The 13794-nt window shown below is 43.1% G+C and overlaps 1 protein-coding gene across 1 annotated transcript in view; it reads left to right on the top strand.

The window, feature by feature from the left end:
• Positions 1–2514: 2514 nt before the first annotated feature.
• COLGALT2 (collagen beta(1-O)galactosyltransferase 2) overlaps positions 2515–13794 on the top strand; it is a 57060-nt gene continuing 45780 nt past the window's right edge. The window contains exon 1 of the mRNA XM_062581079.1: positions 2515–2710. The gene's annotated coding sequence lies outside the window, so the exon portion shown is untranslated. The remainder of the gene's footprint in view (positions 2711–13794) is intronic.

Raw genomic sequence — 13794 nt, 5'->3', positions numbered from 1 at the left:
GTATATAAGCATGTGCATCTGTAAGAACTGTATAAATTGTAACTGTTGACCTCTTCTTTTAATAGAAATCAGACATTTCCAAACTTTCAACTATGCTACATGGCTCTAGGACTAAGAAATAAAGCTGATTTCTCTCTCTTATGCTTGGAGAAACACATCTCATGTTTCAGCCATCTACTGACCCTTCTCCAGGTAAGGACAAATTTTCTTTTGTACACCAACATGACACAGCCAGCGAAGCAAATTGTGTGGGTGAGAAGAAAGTCACTTTGAAGTGGAAATTACTGGTTGTTGGATGCTGCTGGAGGCATTGCATTTGAAGAGATTGCTATGGTTCTGATGCTGTTCACAGAACAAAAGGTAGGAAGAAGCCTGCAAACTGTGGAAGCCACTTTAGATTTTGCTGAGGACAACAGAAGGCCAAAATGCATGCTTAACCTTCAGTGAACACACAGACCACAATAATGCGTAACTGGATAGTCTCTTTACACTTTGCTTTGCACGCAGAATAAAGCCATAGCTTTGCAGGCTTTTCCTCCTAGATCTTCCCTTGTTCCTAGGAGGAAACAATCTGTGCTTGGCCCTGACCTTGAACTAACTCAGCCAGGCTGGCACTGGGTTATGGGGGCATGGCAGACCTTGTATTTCCTCACCTGAGTAAGAAAGCGCTTGCTGTGTTGTTCCACCTGCAGCTACAGAGGAGGTATAGCAAAATGGAATTACGGGACACTCACATCCCCCTGAAGGTGCAGCATAGCCTCTTCAGAGCTGGGTTGTGACCCAGCTTGAATATACATGAGTTAGTAGACTGAAAAAAGCTGGCTGTCAGCCCTCTGTGTCAAGTATAGTTTAGTAGCATTAGTCTCCATTCTCCAAATGCGAGTGGTCCCGTGGGCTACACTGGTACTATTTGTGTGGAGTAGGCTGGGTCCTGTAAAACTCTAATGATTTCATACAGACTACAAAGCTGTTCCTTCTATTTGGTTAATGAATCCAAGCATAAAAGCAACATGTGGTTGCTTTCATAGCAAAACTAACCATGAAAGAAAAGCCTCATTAATGTATTGTTCTAGAAGGACAATTATAAAGGTGTCATAAAGGGCAAATAGAAGGAATATATCCTCATTAATTGTTTAGGAAGATGCCTGCAAATTGCAGAACTTTCTTGAATTTCAGTGCAGCTGATTTGACCTCTGGAGATTTTTTATTGAAGTTTAATGTTTTCTCAGGATGTTCTTTTTTGTTTTATTTTTGGGGAGAGTCATCTGATCAGGAAACTGAGACAATGTAATTTGGTGTTGGTAATACATTCTATAAACAAAGAACAGCAAACAATTCACAGGGTATGGATGTTTACAGATTATTTAGTTGCTAAATGTTTACTTTTATCTGAATCTTGCAAGCACATGGGCAACAACTCCAGGAACTAGCATGACTCGCTTTAAGTGGATCTGTTCAGTTTGGAAGGAGCACCTACCCACGGCAAAAAACAGATACACAGTGATAAGGTCCTTAGAGTTAATTAGGGATTTGATCTTGAAAAGGGTTTAACATGCCCAAATCCTATTAACTTCTAAAGGAGTTGTGATTACTATGCCTCTTTTAAGATCATGACCCAATAACTTTAATTGCTATAACATAGTTTAATTTATTTCGTTGTTAAACTGTCATCCATTCCTTAATGCCAATATTTCATGTCCGTTCATGGGAACGTTGCTGGGGAGGGTGACTCAATGAAACATGCAGAATATTTCCATCTTCCAGCCAAATTCAAGCTTGGATAATTTTATGCTGCTTATCCTTCCTGCAGTTTCAGATGGGTACTATGTATGAGTCTGCTTCACATGGGCACCCCGAGGATGCTTGTAAAACATTTTTTTTTTAATATAAAAGCAGTAAAACAGTTTCCTTCCCGAGTGGATGGGATGGATGGGTGTGAAATCTTCACCTAAGTAGCACACGCAGAGATCTCTTTGTGCTAGTTTCTATACTCGAAGAGCAGCCTACAGCAGGACTGGCGAAGGTCTCGTTCCAAAACGCAAACGTCGTTGTTAAACGCATTTCGCGTTCCTCCTGCGCGTAGCGGGTGCAACCCCCCGCCAGGGGCTCAGGCAGGTGCGCAGAGGCTGCGCCAAGCGATCCCCCCCCGCCGCCTGCCCTCCCACCTGGCCGGGCCCGGGCAGCGCCCCCCGACCCCTCGGCACGGCCCGGGGGCTGCGGCGCGCTGCCGCGGCGTCGCGCCCTCGCCCGGCAGCCGGCTGGGGGGAGGTGCGGCGGGCCGGGCCGGGCCGGGCTGGGCCGGGCTGGGCCGGGGGAGGTGCGGCGAGCGGCGCTGCCCGCGCAGGCCGGCTTTGGGGGCGCTGCTGCTCCTCCCCGCGGCGCCGGGCGCGCTGCAGCGGCCGCCCCGCACTGCCGGCGCGGCTCCCCGCGGCCGCCGCGCGCCCATCATGGCTGCGTGCGCCGGGCCCCGCGCCCCCCGTCCCCTCCTCCTGCTGCTGTTGCTGCTGCTGCTGCTGGGCGGCTGCGGGGCCAGCCTGCCCCCGGAGCCGCCGCCGCCGCCGCCGCCGAGCCCCCAGCCCCTGCCCGAGTCGGCTCTGCAGAAGCCCACCGTGTTCCTGGCCATCATCGCCCGCAACGCGGCGCACGCGCTGCCCCACTTCCTCGGCTGCATCGAGAGGCTGCACTACCCCAAGAGCAGGATCGCCCTCTGGTAAGGGCGGCGGGAGCCCGCCGCGCCGCGCCGCGGCTTGCCGCCCCCTCCGCCGCCGGGCGCAGCCCCTGCGTGCCCGCGCCGCCGGCGCGCGGGGCTCGCGGGGAGCTGACGGCGTGGCCGTGCCGCGGCCGGGGAGAGGGCTGTCTGCGCGCCCCGCGCCTCCTCGCCGGCGGCCGCGCGGGCCGGGGCCGCGGCCGCCCCGCTTCCCTGCGGCGGCGCAGGTAGCAGGGCTCGGCGTCTGCCCGGCCGGGCGGAGGGAAAACAGCAAAAGCAGGGCGCAGCTCCCACCTCCGAGCCGGCGAGCGGGAGTTTCGCAGCTTTCCAGCGACCTGGCAAAAGCCAAAGTGGCGAAGGAGCTGGCGCACCTGGCCGTGGGGCGAGGGGCCCCGGCCCGGCGGCCCCCGACCCACGCGGGCAGGACACCGGCCCGGCGGCACCCGGAGCAGCAGACGGCTCCGCGGTAGCGGGCTGGGCAGCCGCGCTGCGCGTTGCGGGGCGAGCGAAGCTGGCCTGAAGCCTGGGGATATTCGCCCTCCTAGCGTGTGTGCAAACGCACAGACGTGATGCAGTTGTAGCTCAGTGAGGAGAACTGGGCTGGGAGAGCGGTGTTCTGCTTCCTGGCTTGTAAATACGAGGCTTTGTGGGGAGATTGTCCGGGTTTGCCAGGGTTGAAGAGTGGACGTGCTGAGTAGGTGCTGATGGGCATTGAAAAGGAGCATTGTTGCAGGGCTCTAGTCTGAAAGATGTATTCAGAAATCACAGCATGTGGGCAGCTGTGCCTCCAAGTGCGTGTCCGGAGGAGGAATTAGACCAGTTTGGGAGCTGGTTACTCTGCCCTTATCTATAAGGAGGGGAGGGGGGAATCTTCTCAACTTGACATAAATGTTTGGAGCAACAGGAGCTGCCTGAAAGGAATCAAAAATAATGTGGGGGAGCGATGTAAAATAAGAAATGGTGATTTAGGGCCTGATCCAAAATTCACTAAAGTGAATGGGAAGTTTTCTGTTGACTGCAGAAGTTAATGAAGTAAAGCCCTTTGGCTGAAGGGCTTTGGGGACTTCCTCCCCCACCCATCATATGACTGATCCTAAAACATCATTAAACAAACAGGGTTAGATATTTCTGTAAATACTTCAGGGATGTGTTTGTCACTTCTCTTGAAGTCCTCTACAGATCTTAATAGAAAACTAGTGGCTTGGTTTAGTCACTTTGTAGCTTTTTCTTAAAAAAAAAATAGAGTGCACAAAACAAATTCTGATATGGGCATAAATGTGGTGTTCTACACAAAGGAACTGGTTATAGAATTAAAACCTGATGGATAGCGGTGGATCAGTCTCAAACACGTTTGTGTGTGTAGGTACCTCGTTCTAAGTGCATTTGCATCACTAAAAAAAATTTGCTGTTTTAGCTAAAAAGCAAGATTATAGAAAAGTCTTTGATTTTTCTTTTATCAGATGTGTGTAAGAGTAGATATTAATGCACCCTAGATATCAACTGTCATTCAGTGAAGTGTGTTTGCATGGTGTTTACAAAATTTATTGTAATGGAAGTTGCAAGTGTTGACCTGATCACAAAAGCCAGGCAGATTCTCACTCCATCTTGTAGAAGTACAAAATAACTTGTTTTGAAGTCCTGTTAGGTATTGACTGTACTTAAAATTACTTTTGTATGTTCCCTGCACTATGCATATTTTTACTTATTGTCTTTGCAGTGTTGTGTAAATGTATTTGTGGCAACTATTCATGAAATTGTAGTGCAGAATAATTTAAAAATATGCTGAGATGATTATAAAAGTGAAGTGGTATTCTCAGAAAGATTGTGCACAGGCACAAACCTTGGTTGAATGGTAAAAGTTTAACCATTTCCCATGGTTAAACTGGAAAATGCCTCTCTTGAATTTTTAAAAAGAAAAGGACAAAATGTCGTGGCCACTGAAAATGAAATTTTTAGACTCTGAGTTGCCACAGAGAGTGAGCACTACTTACAGTGTGGCAGTGATTCCTTGGAGGGGTTTAGTCCTGTTATTTGAACATCCCAATAGTGTGAGCTTTTTCAGAAGGGCGATGTTTACAGTTTACTCACCAAGAAGCAGCTGACAGATGATGTCTGTCAAGTCTTTTGGAAACAAATAGAATAATAAAATCAATTTCTGGAGGTAGATTGCATTTCGGAGTCTTTTTGTCTGACAGTATTCTTTCAAGTGATAAATTCTAGGACTTACCTTTTCCCTGTGTTGTTGCATTACTGGAATTGTTGGTTTGAATGGCAGTGGAGTGGTGGTTGCCAGTGTTGTCTTCTTTCACCACCATTTGTGTTCTACTTAAAAAAAAACTGACCTACTCAAGAAATTTTGAAAATATCCAAATGTAGATCTTGAGAATTAAAATAAAAATGTATATCATCTCTTAAACTTTTACGTGCCCTTTGTATTGCTAAGGGCTTAAATTTGATGGTGGATTCCTTGGACAAATTTTTAGGGTGGAAGATGTGTGTGTGACAGACAGCAAAGAAGGGTTAAGAGACAGTGAATGAGTTTGAAGATTTGATAGCTTTCAATTCTTAGCCTATGTTACTTAATGGTGGTGCTCCATCTTTGTTAGCCCAATACAGAGCACATAATGTGCTCTGGACAGTCTTATCCTCTCTTCTTTCCTTTGGCCTTAGTTCTGAGTTCTTCAGTTTCTGCCATTGTGAGCACCCTTGGAAGGACTGGCTGACTGTGTGTGTCCTAATGAATCAAGTGGACTATCTGGTCTGAGGCCAACTGGCATGACATGACCCATGTGTTTTCAGTTAAATGCTTCCTTCCTCCTCTCTCCAAAACCAGGAAGCTGCATCCAACGTGACTATTGGGAATGGTCCCTGGCCCATGTTAACCCCAGTCATAGTCGTCTGGGAGAGCAGGACTTGGCACAGGCCGGATCATTCCAGGATTGTGTTAATGACTTAATAGTGGGGATTTTTATGCAACAGTGCTCAGGCTTTTGTCCTGGCCCAGTTTAGTTTACTTGGGTAGACTTGGCCATAGGCAATCTGCCTGTGAGCCATTGATGCTAGCCACTGCCTTGTGGTAGCTCTTGCTTGACAACAGAAAATGAATACTTCTTGTGGGGCTGGCTTTGGCTAAATGCAAGCCTGTACTACAGGTGTGGCATGCTGAGCTGGCATGCCTCCATCGCTGTCCCACAGAGAAGGCTTTGGCACCCCAGCGTTCCCAAGAAGAACTATGTCCTATGTCCTCTAGAGGTGGGAACAGCAAAGGCTCCATACCTTGGCAGCAGACCCCAACTTCCCACTTCAACTTTCTGACAAGCTGGTGCCTGTGGAGTAGTCAAAGAATGATGGCAGTTGGGGCTTCTTGCGAAGGAGGCGTGATGGGAGTAAGGGGCTGGAGCCCTCCCCTTAGATGCCTGTAGAAAGACCAGACAATGTTTGGGTTAAAAATATGTAATGTAAGAAACAGGCTAGTGCCCAGCACCAGCAGAGAGGCTTGAGAAAACAAAGAGTATTGGATCTCAAACCTGACTGGGTCTATGTATTGAAGAATATTAATCGCCATTCTCTTTTAATGTTGTTTTCTAGCTAGGGAGTGTTCTTCTAATAGACTCCTTGTATATTGGCATGTCTACTGCAGTGGGCTGAGCTTCCAAGGCCTGTGTTGGAGATACTGTGCTGTAAATCCAGACTCGCTGAGTTAAAAAATTTGGGTATGTTAAGAAGACATTTTCGCCCTTTTTTTTTCATTAGTGTCAGAAGAGAACTCCAGAAAAGATGGAAAATTTGTGGTCTTTATTTTGGACAAAAATGACCCAGAAGTTATGTAGTCAGTGTGCCCCAACCCGTCTTTTGGATGGTTTGGAGACTTTTCTTATTTTGAACAGTAACAATGCTGAGTTTTAGTTTTCCTTGCTAATTCCAGAATCTCTCTGTTAATATCAGCAAAGGCTGAGAAGTGTGTTCTAGCTCTCCCAAATGCTGAAGTCTTCCATGTAAAGTAGTTTCCAGGTTGTGTTAATTAGCTGCATAATAGATATTGCTTAAACTTCAAGTTAGAAAAAATGGACTTGATTCATCAGTAACGTTTCAGTAGCATTAGTTGCCACTGAAATCATGAGAGATGCAGATTTTTTTATGAGATTCACTCAAGTATAAAGGATTAATTTGTCAGGTTCATCGTGGCTGTAGTAAACACTTGCAAAGTAGAGGTGTATGTGTGTTCATCAGAATGAGAACTGAGTCAGTGCTGGTTGGACCTTGCATTCAGGGGAAGTCTTTCATTCCCTTCCAAAGCATTTTTCAGTTGTTTATCACACTGGCTTGCACTTTCCTTGTCCTTGTATTAGGTGATGGTATAACCAAGACAGTTGACCATAATTTCATTTTTAAATATCTATTCTTAACAGTGAGCTGTACCTTATCACTTTCTCATCTTTTACTAATCTGGGGAATTAAGTATCTGCATAAATGAGTTGGAGCTTTGGCAGTAATAAATAGGTTCTGTTGTGGATATTAGTGCACGTTTATACTTTGGAAATGATAACATGTACTGTATATGAGATTGCTAGAAAGTTGTAATAAATCCCAGGTGATAGCTTACTGTAACACTGGCTCTAGTGAGTGAATGGCTTAAACTTAAAAGAACTAGTTGTAGCTGAAAATATTAGCTGATGAGAGCAGTATAATACTGATAACCTCCATAAAGATGTATTTTTAGCCTACAACTAGCTAATAATAGTATATCTGAGTATTTTCTTATTCTGCAACAGTTTACTCTCGAATGTGAAAAGCTTTACGTAGGTGACAGTTTCCAGTAAGATGGAGAGAATATTTGAAACCTTAATGGATATTATTACTCACTGGAAAGTTTTGGTTTTCCAGTGTACTGTGTTTTCTGTGCTGGTTTCTGTTAGTGAAGCAAGGTCATTTTAATCTTCATGAGCAGTATCAATCACTTAGAAATGCTGATAGTCCATTCTGCTGCTTTTGTGTGTTGCTTCTGTCCACTGGTGTTTTGATTCTATTTAAAAATTGCTCACTTACTACGGTTTGCATATCAAATGTTAAAACTGAGGTTTTAAATTAACTTTTCACTTGCTTGTCTTTTAAAACTAACCTTGTTGGGTTTAACTTCTCTTTCATATTTGTAAATGGATTTTCATGTTTTTTTAGCTTTAATAGCATAATCATAGACTATCTAAGTAAGAGTTAGATGGGTCTGTACTGCTTTGGAATTACAATTACAGTGATGATCATGTTGTGCAAGATGTTGTATAGCCTTCCTTCTAAAGTGCTTGCATTTAGATAACAACACCAAAGGAAAGAACAGGTCGTCTAAAATACTTCAATTTTCTAGCTGGGGAAGTTGGGGCAGAAAGGTTAATTAACCAACAATATTCTTGAATTTATTAGGGTCAGAGATAGTAGTCATAATTGACATTTCTTGATTGTTCTTTCTTACCGAGGTAACTTTTACACTATTTTTGCTCTAAGTTGTTTATATATGAAATGAAAAACTAGAGAAAGCAAGCTATTTAAAAAAAAATCCCCAAACCCACCAACTTTATGCTAAAGAAATGACCCCATGCTCAAAGAGCATCTTGTCCTACTTTTTATGTTAGAGTCTGTTAGATATGAGTAGGAATATTGGGACCTTTCAATAAATGAATAATGGAGCTCCCCGGGGCAGGAGGTTATGCCACTAAAAATGAGATGCTGAAATGTGCAGCAATTCTATGAGACACTTTCTAGTGAATATAATACACTACATCTTTTTGGTCTGAATCCTGTATGCTTGATATCTTTGAAATTGCAGCCATTTATTTAGGCTGCTAACTTTTGGCAACCATATTTTGAGACAGATAAGTGGAAAACAGGGTAGACAGACCGATCTTCATGTAACTGTCAATGTTTTGTAATGCATGTGTGTGTTTGGAAGCTAGACAGCAGTAAAACACTGTGTTGTGACAATGAAACAGTGGGCGAGAGAGTTCTATATTGGGGTTGCTGTTCATTGTAAGTCTGTGTATGCTTTCAAAGGTCAGAGAGAATTAAGGGTCATCTTGTTCATTCCTGCCCAAGGCAGGATCTCACACCTTCCTGAGATGTTTGTCTAGCTGACTCTAAAATTTCTTGGGGCTGGGATTCCACACATAGTCAAAGCTGCAAACTGTCAAGGTTGTGTAGTGTCATGTCTTCTGAAGCCTGCTCAACTGTGGGGAAAGAGGTAAGCAGATGTGTTAGTGTCTTGGAGAACCAGCTGCAAACAAAGTTGGCTATAAAGTGCCAGGATTAATTAGTCCTTTAAAAATGACAATTCCACTTGCATGTTCTTGGTGTACAGGCTATTTCAGCTCCTTAACTCGGATCTGGAAGGTGGGTCAGTTAGATATGATCCAGATGAGATCTGCACAATTCCCGCTGCCATTCGCCTACCTCCAAACACTCTTTCCCTTCTATAATGCTCTTTTGACTGGGATGTCTCTGTGCTAATGCATGGATCTTGCAGAGCAGCTGAGGTTGGAAGGTGTCTCTGGAGAGAGGTTTTGGCCTGGCCTCTGTAATTCCAAAGTATTTCTCCTCTTACTCTCTGAGTCCGTTTTCCTTTTGTTCTTTTTCACTGCTCCTGCTAGTACTTACTGATTGCCTGGTATGCTGTCTCAAATCTATGTCCTTCTACCACCCAAGCTTTCTGTGTGTCCTTGAGTCTCTCCCAACTTAACTCACTCTAAGATCTGAAAGGTTGGTGTCATCATATATGCTTATTGTTGTTCTCAGGGAATTTTCTTCTTCCTAGATTTGGTGCTCTCCAGGGAGATGGGAGCAACGGGATTCTCTCTGAACTTCTCTCATCACTTCATGGGGAATGGTTCTAGTTAAGCAAGCAATTTATTAAATTTCAATGAACCAACATTGTTTGCTGTGGGTGAAAACACAGTCCTTCTTTATGGCACATAAAAGCTTCTTTTTGTAGTGTTTCTCCTGCAGACCCCAGAGTATACTTTTTTTAATTAAAAAATGCATGCCTCAGACAACATGCTTTTTTTTTTTTTTTTTTTTCCCCAAGTTTGTATCTGTGAATTCACAGAGGTTGTCATCCATATTAACTTTCTCCATCCCTCCTAAGTTAGGAAGTGGATGGTTTGACTGAGTGTGAGGCATACTGTTTCTGATGAGTCTTGGTGTTGGCTTGTATCTGCTGAGCCTCACCTCAGTCCCTGGAAGGATTATGGAGAAAACCCTGCAAAGCCATTTCCGGCCACACGATGGACAGACTGTGAACAGGCAGTGTGGATTTGCAAAGGGCAAAATGTGCCTCTAATCTGGTAGCCTTCTAAGAGGCGATGACTGGCTTGGCAGATAAGGGGAGAGTACTGGATGTTTTATGCTTTTGCTTTACTTAGCAAGGTGGTTGATGTTGTTTCCTATACTATCTCATAATTGAATTGGTGAAATGTGGACTATAAAGTGGGTGGGAAATTGGGGTGACCACTGGGCTCAAGAGAGTGATTAGTGGTATACAGACCAGTGATGTTGATGCTGGGACTGATACCATTTAGTGTCTTTACTAACGGCGTAGATGATGGAATGCAGCCTCAGCAAGCTGGAGGTGATAGCAAATTGGACAGGAGGGAAGTGTTTGATAGTGGGGGGTCAGGATTGTCATTGCCCTTTTATGTACCAATTGACGTTGGAGTAGAGCAATTAAATGATTTTGTTGGTTAGTGAAGCACAACATTAAAGATGATCCTGAGAAACTGAATTGCTGCTGAAGTCAGTGGGAGTTGAAAGTACTTTTTGAGTCTGTCTTTGTTCTAGATAAAATATTTTAATACATATAAGCTCTAAGCTACCTAGCGAAAGAGAAAATTAAATAATATGTCTATGAAGTTAAATAAAGCAGGGATGAAAATCAGTATATTAATTTTATAACTGAGCAGGAATTTGAACACAAATTAACATCATGTCTATGACCTCACTAAACTTGCTCTAACTTGCATTGACAGAGGATCACTCTGTGTGAGTGACAAATTTGGACAGATTACTGTGATAATTCAAATACTATATACCAGTCTAGTTACTCAAATGGTTAGCGCATTAATACATTAGGTTAAATTGGTAGAGGACCCTCTGGATCAGCTAGCAGGAAGGTAAAAAATGTCTTTGTGCAGATGTTCAAGATTTGTTAATGCACAACACAGGAGCTATTAGATGTGACATTTTGCCTCCTCTGTAGCGAAACACAGCTGTATTTAATGTGTGTATGTATTTAGTGCTGTTGCTACATTCCCTATAATTTTCTTAGAACTCTATTTAAAACCAAAACCCCCTAAAAAGCAGCTGAAAGATAGGTTTAATTCTTTGTACAGAAGAGAGCAGATAGATATTCTTTAGCCCTGATTGATTCCAAACTAGATCCCTTAAATGTAGACGGAACAGTTGCAATGTAGGTTGTTATTAAAAAGATGAGGAAACTGTTGGGGAATCAGGCTGAGAGCTTCTACTAAAAGGAGTTTCTCAGAAGTTGGTGGTGGGCCTAGCAGGATGATATACCTTTTGGAGAAAGATAAACCTGCATGCGGACTGTTGTCCTAGAAGTCCTCTTCCCCTCCCCGCCCCCTTTTTTCATTCACCTTTGCTTGTTTTACTGTTAAATTAAACGTGTTCTTTTCAGAAAGCTACTTGATCACTGCTAGTCAGTCTCTGGAAGAAGAGACCCCTGGTGTCTGAGCACAGCTGGAGCTGTGGGTGCGAATGGCTTGGCTTGTTCCTGGGAGGTATGGCACGCAGGGCCTGCCTTAGGAGAGGGAAACATGAAGAGAGGGAGCTTTGGCCTGAGGGACCAGAGCGCAGGGCAGCTAGCCCTGTTGCATGTCAGAATGTACCATATATTGAAGAACATTTTTGATGTTTTACTTAAAGTATGACAACAACTTTAATTATTTATCTGAACCCCTGAGACTGAATGTCTTCACGTACTCAGTCAGGATTCTCTAAATGCACATGCTATGCAGAAAGTTGCGAGCTGTCCATCGCTAATGTGTGCCTTCATTTTTGGTGCTCTGGGACTCTCTGAAAGACCATATGGGCTACAGGGCAGAGAGAGGACCAAGATGAGTGCAGGTTGCTGTGCCTGACTGAACTTGGAATTTCCTTCCTGTGGGATGATGTCTGAGACCTAATGTTATTTCAACCTATTTAGGTGCTTTTCATTTCCTTTATTTTAATGAAGTATAGCTTACACCAATGATGTTTTTATCCTTATCTTTAAAGGTGGATTACAGCTAAATGGGGCCCACATGCATCAAAGTTTCAGACTAAACAAAGGCAGGAATAAGAAACTTGTTAGTGTTCTCTCCAATGTGGATTTTTGGCTATATTTTGCCAAGATGCCTAGCTCCTTCTAACAGGCACATGGCACTACTAATAATAATTAGTAAAGAAAAAGAATAGATTTTTTTTCAACATTCAGTGCTGAAGTTCAGTTTTAACAGTGGAATGATTGGGTTTTGTGTGTGTGTGTGTGTGTTATTTATTTATTTATTTTTAAAGTTCCCAAGCTCTAAGTAATGTGGTGTTCTTAGACCAGAGTATCTTTTATTACTGTAGAATTCCTCAGTTTTCCTCCTGGAAAGTTAATGAGGGGAGCCTAATATGTGGCAATTTAAACTTTTGCCAGCTAACTGTGAAACTGGTATATGCTTTCAAATGCAGTAGAGTTCAATTACCAAAGCTTTCTGAGCATCAGTTTGGTTATTACATGTTTTGTAATATATTGATGCTGTTCTGTGATTCTGCTAAATACATGGCTTAATGTTGTATTAGATACTGAATAAAAAGTTTCACTGTGCAGGGCTTAAATGATCGTCATGCAGTATTTCTTATGTTTCTTTGAGAGGTGTTTTGTTTAAAAATGATCACCTCTTCCAAACTGCCTTAAGGCAGCATGTAGGGAAATAACAGATACCCTTGTTTAGGCATGAAGGCTGGTATATCCTCTACTTTAATTCTGACTGGTGGTTTATACAGTCAGTTTGTCTTCTCTGCTCACTAATGTACAACTGTAATGTCAGGTAAAACTGCATGAAAATCTAGAATGTTATTTTGGGAAAGGAGTGTGTTTTTTGCAAAAGTCTGCCAGGGTTTCTTTTTCAGAGATGCTTCAAAAACTGGCACTGCTAAAGATACCAGTTCCTATGTTATTCCTGATGAGCATGTGGTTGTCTTATATGGAAGTAAATGCACCTCTAACTCTTTTTCGTTGTCACTACACACTGATAGAAATAATGCACCTCTTCCTAAATGTAACTAATCTTCATCCAGCCTAAATAAGGAATTAAATTTGAGGCCGTTGCAGCTGGCTGTGAGATTGATAAAAATTCAAATTCATGCTGAAGCAGAAAGTAGGGGAAACGCATGCAAACTAAAATGCAATGGTAGACCTCTCGCAAGTCCTCTCGCATTAGTTTTGAAATGGTCTGGCTTCAACAGGGCTTGATACTTTTTTTTTTCTTTCTCTTTCTTGGTAAGGAGAATTTTTTTGTTTTGTTTTTGTTTTTTTTGTTTTTGTTTGTTTTTTTGAGACGGAGTACAGGCTTCTTTTTATTCTAAAATGATTGTTTGTTTATTTTTGCTCTTTGATCCCTCTGCAGAGGAAGGTTATGTGTGGCTGCAGTCTGGTTTGAATCTTGCCCAGTGGCAAAAGCTAAGTTGTATTCACTATGAAGTGTTAGCTTGCGTCTGGAAGCTGATAGCAGGTGGTTATCTCTTCTGTTAGCAGATCAGAATCTTGTTTTTGTTGCTTGCTCAACAGCTGCTCTTAAAACAGATATTGCATTATACTTTTGGGAGTGGAATTTTTTTAAGGCTGTAGTTTGAGTTACTTCCTTAGCACTTTAAATCATGTGTGTCCTTAGAAGCACTTTGAAAATTAGAGGAAAAGGCTGTTTTCTAGCATTTACACTTTGAATGGCTAATTCTGACATGAAAGTTAAATGTTAAACTCTACCAAATGCAAACACTTTGACTTTTCCCCCTCCCCCATTGATTGGTTTGAATCTATGAGTTATTTCTCACTAGCTTTC

The sequence above is a fragment of the Rhea pennata genome, chromosome 8 (assembly GCF_028389875.1).
Source record: "Rhea pennata isolate bPtePen1 chromosome 8, bPtePen1.pri, whole genome shotgun sequence".
In the NCBI taxonomy this organism is placed as follows: domain Eukaryota; kingdom Metazoa; phylum Chordata; class Aves; order Rheiformes; family Rheidae; genus Rhea; species Rhea pennata.
The sequence above is the reverse complement of the archived record's forward strand: the minus strand, read 5'-3'. Positions and strand labels throughout refer to the sequence as shown.